The following is a 6,654-nucleotide window of genomic DNA, read 5'->3' as shown; positions in this document are numbered from 1 at the left end:
TCTAGTGTTGCTATAAGAGAAATATAACAAGTGGCTGGCTTTAACAAACAGAAGTTTATTCTCTCACAGTCTAGTAGGCTGGAAGCCCAAATTCAGGGCACCAGCTCCAGGGGAAGGCTTTCTCTCTGTCAGCTCTGGAGGAAAATCCTTGTCGTCAATCTTCCCCTGGTCTAGGAGCTTCTCAGGCACAGGGACCCCAGGTCCAAAGGATGCGCTCTGCTTCTGGTGCTACTTTCTTGCTGATAGGAAGTCCCCATGTCTCTCTGCTTGCATATCTTTTTTATATTTCAAAAGAGATTGGCTCAAGACAAAATTGCAATCTTGTGGACTGAGTCCTGCCTCATTAACATAACTGCTGCTAATCCTATTTCATCAGCATTATAGGGATAGGATTTACAACACATAAGAAAATCACATCAGATGACAAAAGGGGGGACAATCACACAATACTGGGAACCATGACCTAGCCAAATTGATATACATATTTTGGAGGGACACAATTTAATGCAGGACATACATGTTCAAGTTTATAGGGAAAGGGAATTTACACTCCAACCAGCAGTGAAAAAGAATTACCATTATGAACAGTTTGCCAAAATTTGGTATTGTCTGGCTTTTAAAAATTTGCCAACCTAATAGATATAAAATGATTTCTAATAATGTTTTTAATTTGACTTGCCCTAATTAATAACAAGGCTGAGCATCTACAGCCCAATGAGTTGCTTTTATATCACCTTTCCCACCATGGTCTTGTAACTCCCACAAGATGATTAGCTGGGACTATGCAAACTGAGTGACTTATGGTCTACTGAGGTTATTGGTCAGTTTGTGCTCCTGCTGGGACAGCCATGCCTTGAAATTGGCAAGGATTAGGTCTAGGTGCCTTTTATAAACAACAAGGTTGGAGGTTGGAGGAACTTCACTGACATCAAGAAGAGTCTAGAGCAGAGCACAGCCTTTGAACTTAGGGTCCCTGCTCTGAGAACCGCCTAGACCCAGAAGAGAGAGCTGTAACAGAGAAGACAGCATGAGAGATGAGCGACACGGCAGTAAGATTGCCAGCCTACAGAGCAAGAGTTGAGTGTCTTCAGGCAAGAGGCCTGTGGGTAGAGGTGAAAGAGTGGTAACACTTGTCCATGCAGGGTAGGTGATTGTGTCCCATGCAGGGATTGCCTTGGAGAATTCTGGGCAGGAATCTTCCTACAGCAGAGTGTAGCCATATGTCTCTGGTCAGGAGGATTGTCAGCAGAGCTAAAAGAGCTGTCTTACTTGCTTGTGCAGGGCAAGAGAGGCCTGAGTGTACCTCGGCAGCATGGGCCCACATTGTGTGGTGGCAAGAGAGCCCCACAAGCCAGGATAGTGTGGCTGGGCCCACAGGCAGAGGCTTGGAAGGGTCCAGCAGCAGCTGCTTGGAAGATCCTGTGCAGGGGTCTTCCTGCCAGTGAAGCAAGGTCCAGTGAGATCCCGCAGCAGAGCAGAAGCCTCAGGCGGCATGGTGGTAGCTGGAGGCAGCAGTGACAAGAACACAGCATCAGACCTGAACTACAGCATGCCTGCCCAGTGACATAAGAATGGATATGTGTAACTGGGGGAAGGTTAAGTGTACCCAGCTCTAACACAGATGAACGTAACCAGTGGGTGTGTCTCATTCCTAGCAGTCTTACGGCTGCCTGCAAGTTTGAGGTACAGTCTGTGTGTACAATGTAGATAGAGCATATAGTATCTTTTTGTATATTTAAGGACCATTAGTGTTTAGGACCATTTGAGCTTTCTCTTCTGTGAAATATCTGTATATTTCTTTTGCTGTTTTTCAAGCAACTGTCTATCTTTTGCTTATTGATCCTCCAAAAACCAAAAAAACCAAACCCATTGCCATCAAGTCGATTCTGACTCAAAGCAACCCTATAGGACAGAGTAGAACTGCCCCATAGAGTTTCCAAGGAGTACCTGGTGGATTCAAACTGCTGACCTTTTTGTTGGCAGCTACAGCACTTAACCACTATGCCACCAGGTTTTCCTTACTGACCTTAGGAGCTTTAAATGTATATATATTGGATACTAGTCCTGCGTTGATTTTATGTTTTGCAAACATCATTACCCAGTTTGTTCCCTATCTTTTAACTCCCTTTTTTGGTGTCTTTTGATGAATATAATTTAACGTTTAATGTAATCAAAGTTATCAGTCTTTTGATTATGACTTGTGTTTTGTGTCATATTTAAGAAATACTTTTCTAACTTGAGGTAGAAAATTCTACTGAGCTGTTTCAAAAGTTTTTTTTTTTTCAGATTTATCTTTAATTTGTATATATTTTTTAAATCTACTTAGAATTGATTTTTATGTACAATGCAAGATAGGGCTTTAATTTTATCTTTTTCATATAATAAAACAATTGTCCCTACACTATATTGAGAAGTACACTATTTTCTCTCACAGTCCTGTAATACCACTTTTGTTCAAATGTCTTCGGAGGTTAAATCCTAACCCTATGATGTTGATGAGATAAGATTAGCAGCAGTTACGTTAATGAGGTGGGACTCAGTCCACAAGATTGGATTGTGTCTTGAGCCAATCTCTTTTGAGATATAAAAGAGAGAAACCATCAGAGAGACATGGAGACCTCACACCATCAAGAAAGCAGCACCGGAAGCAGCGCGCGTCCTTTGGACCTGGGGTCCCTGTGCTTGAGAATCTCCTAGACCAGGGGAAGATTGATGACAAGGACCTTCCTCAAGAGCTGACAGAGAGAAAGCCTTCCCCTGGAGCTGGTGCCCTGAATTCAGACTTCCAGCCTAGTAGACTGTGAGAGAGTAAACTTCCGTTTGTTAAAGTCATTCTGGATGCTCTGCCTTCGTCTATTAGCATATGTGTCTATTGTGCCAGTACTACCACCATCACCAGTAGTCGTCAAGTTGATTCCAACTTTTGAAGATCCCATGTGTCAGAGTAGAACTCTCTAAGAAATCATTGTCTATTCCATAGTCACAAGGATTTTCTCCTAGAATCATTGTGTTTTTAGTTTTGCATTTATACTTATGATCCAAATCAAATTAATTAATTAGGAGAAGCTGGGCATATCACAATGGCTCAATTTTGAGAGAAAATTACCAAAAAGCAAAACGACATTAAGAAGTCAAATGTAATAGCTTGATATTCAAATGAATGATGATGATCTTACTGATGCTTGCAGCTCAAATGTGATTATAGACCTGAGATAGAAAACATTTAAATAGCAAATAGATGGTCTATTTCAGCTGTTTCTTGACTTAGCCTCCTTCGAATACTAACCCAGAACCAACATAGTTCCCGAGATGCTGACTTTTCTGTGAAACCTCACCTGAGTGCAGGGGATTGAGACTGGCCTGTGCAAGGTGCTGTAGAGGGGTGGAATCTATGACAGAGACCTCAGTACAGGGGCCTGAGAGGTGGATCATTCTCCACTAGAGACCAGAGAGGTCTCCAACTCCTTTTCCTGATCTTCATTATGAGAAACTGTAAAAGGAAGTAGCAGGAATGAGACTGAAGATGGGCAAAGAAAAACAGGTAAGTCTTATACCTGGATGGTACTTTTCAGCTCTTGGGGAGGAAGGGAATTTTTCCTGACCCTCCTGGTCTCTGAAGTGGGTGAGATTTCTACTAGACACCACTTCCAGCTTTCTCTGGCTGACTGGAGTTATAGCAAATCATAGATGGCACCTGTCAAGGCTTTCCTTCTCTAGCTAATATGCTCTGTATTGTCCTTAAATCTGAACATGAAGAAATCTCATTCATTTGTCTAATGCTGTTGTTGTTGTTAGGTGCCATCAAGTTGGTTCCTACGCACAGGAATTCCACTCACAACAGAGGGAAATTTGTCCGGCCTGTTCCATCCTCCCAATTGTTGCTATGTGTGAGCCAATTGTTGTAGCCACTGTGTCAATCCATCTCATTGAGGGTCTTCCTCTTTTTCACTGACCCTCTGCTTTACCAAGCATGATGTCTTTCTGCAAAGATTGGTCCCTCCTGATAATATGCCCAAAGTAAATGAGATGAAGTCTTGCCATCCTTGCTTCTAAGGAGCATTCTGGCTGTACTTCTTCCAAGACAGATTTATTCATTCTTCTGGCAGTCCATAGTATATTCAATATTCTTTGCTAACACCCTAATTCAAAGGAATCAATTCTTTTTCAGTCTTCCTTATTCATTATCCAGGTTTCACATGCATATGAGACAATTGAAAACACAATGGTCTGAGTCAGGTGCACCTTAATCCTCAAAGTGACATCTTTGCTTTTTAACACTTTGAATAGGTCTTTTGCAGCAGGTTTGCCCAGTGCAATATGTCATTTGATTTCTTGATTTTTGCTTCCATGAGGGTTGATTGCAGATCCAAGTAAAACAAAATCCTTGACAACTTCAATGTTTTCTCCGTTTATTATGATGTTGCTTATTGGTCCAGTTGTGAGAATTTTTATTTTCTTTATGTTGAGGTGTAATCTATACTGAAGGCTGAAGGCTGTAGGCTTTGATCTTCTTCAGTAAGTATTTCAAGTCCTCCTCATTTTCAGCAAACTAGATTGTGTCATCTGCATATCCCAGGTTGTTAATGAGTCTTTCTACAATCCTGATGCCTCAATCCTCTTCATATAGTCCAGTTTCTTGGATTATTTGCTCAGCACACAGATTGAATAAGTGTGGTGAAAGGCTAGAACCCTGACACACACCTTTCCTGATTTTGAACCACACAGTATCCCCTTGTTCTGTTTGAATAACTGCCTCTTGGTCTATGTATAAATTCCACATGAGCAAAATTAAGTGTTCTGGAACTCCCATTCTTCACAGTGTCATCCATAATTTGCTATGATCCACACAGTCGAATGACTTTGCACAGTCAATAAAACACAGGTAAACATCTTTCTGGTATTCTCTGCTTTCAGCCATGATCCTCCTGACATCAGCATTGATATCCATTGTTCCACATATTCTTCTGAATCTGGCTTGAATTTTTGGCAGTTTCATGTTGATGTATAGCTACAACCTTTTTTAAATTATCTTCAGCAAAATTTTACTTGCAGGTGTTATTAATGATATTATTTGATAATTTCCACATTCCCTTGGATCACCTTTCTTTGGAATGAGCATGAATATGGATCTCTTCCAGTCAGCTGGCCAGGTAGCTATATTCCAAATTTCTTGGCATAGATGAGTGAGCACTTCCAGGGTGGCATCTGTTTGTTGAAGCATCTCAATTCGCATTCCATCAATTCCTGGAGCTTTGTTTTACTTTTTTTGGCCAATGCCTTCAGTGCAGCTTGGCCTTCTTCTTTTAGTACCATCAGTTCTTGATCATATACTACCTCCTGAAATGCTTAAACGTTGACCAATTCTTTTTGGTACAGTGACTCTGTGTATTACCTAAAGGGTGACACTGCTGGTCTTCGAAATACCAGTGGCATAGCTTCCAGTAATCACAGCAACACACAAACCACCATAGTACGACAAACTGACAGATAAGTGGTGGAAAGTTCTAGTGGAAAGGGTGTACATGGCTGATGTGGGGATGTACATTAGCGCTTTCAGGATATCAGTAAATTTCCGTCTTCTGTATGTTTCATAGCTTGGTTAGACATGGATTCAAATCTTGCTATAGACTTTTGGCAGTGTTAGTTCTCAGCTACCAGAAATATTCTCTGGATTTATGAGACTAGCAAGTTCGCCATCCCCTACTTTGATACTAGGAGTCTCTGAGTAGTGCAAATGGTTAAGCACTTGGCTACTAGCCCAAAGTTTGGCAGTTAGAACCCATTTCAGAAAACAGGGTTCTGGATCTTCTTCTGAAAGACCACAGCCTTGAAAACCCTATGGAGCAATTCCACTCTGCACACATGGAGTCTCCATGGGTTGGAATCGAATCAACGGCAAGTAACAACAAGTCTGATACTGTCTTGGTCAAACCAAGACTAATGAATAGGTTGAAAACATTCATGACTTTCCACTTCTTGTAATCATTACCAACACTTTTTCCACTCTGAGTGAATGATGTAGGGAAGATGAAATAGAAGTCAAAATTGTTTATAGTTAAAGGGCAATGTACAGGTACAAAAAAAACATTTCAGTGAAATTTAGGCTCATATAATGGTGTAACAGAAAATTCTTCCCCCCAAAAACTGCTTTCCTTACTGAATCCCCAGAAATGCTTCTTTTGCTCTGTTAATTGTACATCCTGGAAAAATGCTATACCAACCATTACTAGGCAAAGTAATAGTTTGGATCAATCATATTTTGCACTAAAGGGCTCAATTTTCTTATAAATAAAAAGAAGAATTTCAACTAGTTAAACTTTAAAACCCCTTTCATCTCTAAAGCACAGTGGTTCTATGAAAATTTACACATCTGCCTTGGTTAATTTTTTTTTTTTTTTACATATTTTAAAGAATTTCTTTTTGTGTCTAGACAAACAAAACCTAGAGATCTTCTTATTATCCTTTGCCTAATCAACTATAACTGTGTCTTGAGAAGAACAATAAAACATATAAATTAATCCCAACATTAGCAAGTAGTTTCTGCAAGGGTTTCATAATAGTTATTTTTCCTTGCAGAGAGAAAGGGGACATTTGTAATGTCTTTTGGAATGTATTTTGTTTGGCCACAATTATAGTGACAGTTTCACTTCTCAA

This window comes from Elephas maximus, chromosome 3 (genome assembly GCF_024166365.1).
Source record: "Elephas maximus indicus isolate mEleMax1 chromosome 3, mEleMax1 primary haplotype, whole genome shotgun sequence".
NCBI classification, from domain to species: domain Eukaryota; kingdom Metazoa; phylum Chordata; class Mammalia; order Proboscidea; family Elephantidae; genus Elephas; species Elephas maximus.
This window is presented reverse-complemented; position numbering follows the sequence as displayed.